We start from the raw sequence: 1,537 nt of genomic DNA on the forward strand, positions 1-1,537 counted from the left end.
CAGTGGTGGTTAAATACCCGGCTCGACCGCGGTGGAGGTTGGTAGAGCCAGTGGAGGGATTGGTAGTGGTGGCTGCTGTCTGCCTTTTGGGAAGGATACCTGTGAGGGAGGCCGCTGTGATAAGTGCAGCCTGGTTGCATAAGCAAGGACTGCTTGTCGGTGTGGGCTATCCCCTCTCTCCCATCTCTTTTAGAAAATGTTAGTAATGTATTCTTTAATCCTGTTGTAATACTTGAGCTGCATTTGTCACACCTGGTTAAGTAACACAGCTTGTGGACAAGAGCCTGGTTTGCTGTCTGCACCCTCTGCTCCCTGCTGCCTTGCAGCCCTAAGGAACCCGGTCACCAGTGAGTGCTGCTCTTCCCCTCTGGATCCTTGTTGCAGCTCCACTGCACGGACTGGTTGCACAGGAGGCTTGAAACTTCTTTTTCTCCTCATTGCTTTGGTGGGGATTTTACTGAGTGAAGAAATGGAACAGAGATCTCTGTCTGTTGGGGCATTTCCAGGTACAAACCGTTCCTGGAGTGAGCTCAGTCCAGGTTAGCCACCTGCTTTTCACAGTTTGGGGTGAATGGCAGAAGCAGCTTCTTGTTTGTAATTCCATGCCCCAAATGTGCTTCAGGGTTCTCACTGTTAGGCTTACATTTTGTGAGCAGTGCTGTCCTGGTGGTGTTTTTCATGTTCTGGGGTCCTCAAGGGCCAGAGAAACACTTGTTTTTTGGGTCCTGCTTGGACTTGGGCAGGCACAGAAGTAGTTCTGGGTATCTTGAGAATTACTTAATTAAACAGGCAGTTAATAGGTAAGATTAGGCAGCCAGCTGGATTCGAGGCTTACCACCCTAAATTAGCAACCTCGAAACATCTGTACTTTGTGATAGGAAAACAAGCCCTGCCTCATGTCCTGTCTTTGACAGTGGCTTCTACCTTACAACTGAAAGGATAGAACAAACATAGCATGGGCTTTCCAAGTGTATTTGTACTAATTTTTTACAACTTGCATTTTTGGAAGCGTCCGTGTCACAATCGATTTACAGAGTGCCATTGTGGTGCTTTCCATCCTGTCACCTTGTCTCTACTTCCCCTTCTCTGGGTATTCGTTTCTTTCTTTCTTTTTGGGCTCTCATTGTTTGAGTTCTGAGGGAAAATGGATTATGAAGTTTGTGCAGGTTGTTCACGGAGTGCCTGAATTCACCTGTAGTTCAAGTTTGTCTTTATGGTGGAGGCAGTTAACTGGAAAGTTGACAACTTGTCAACAAATGGTAACTGGTTGTTTTTTGTATTTTACTGGTACCTTCCTGTCTGCTGGTAGACTATGGATCTAGATAGGAACCTGATCATTATTCTTTTTTCTGTATTGTAAATCAAGATTTATAGTTATTTAAAGAATACAGAATTGTTGAATAATGTTAGTAAAAATTGTGGGTAGCTTCTCCAAGGAAGGAAGACTTTTGAATTCACGGTATTTTCAAGACCTGAGAGAAGAGGAGTTATCTGCTGTTCTGGTTACACCATTGTCCTGGTTTGAGCTAAATAGAAC

This window comes from Mesitornis unicolor, unplaced genomic scaffold, assembly GCF_000695765.1.
Source record: "Mesitornis unicolor isolate BGI_N332 unplaced genomic scaffold, ASM69576v1 scaffold28431, whole genome shotgun sequence".
Classification (NCBI taxonomy): Eukaryota; Metazoa; Chordata; class Aves; order Mesitornithiformes; family Mesitornithidae; genus Mesitornis; species Mesitornis unicolor.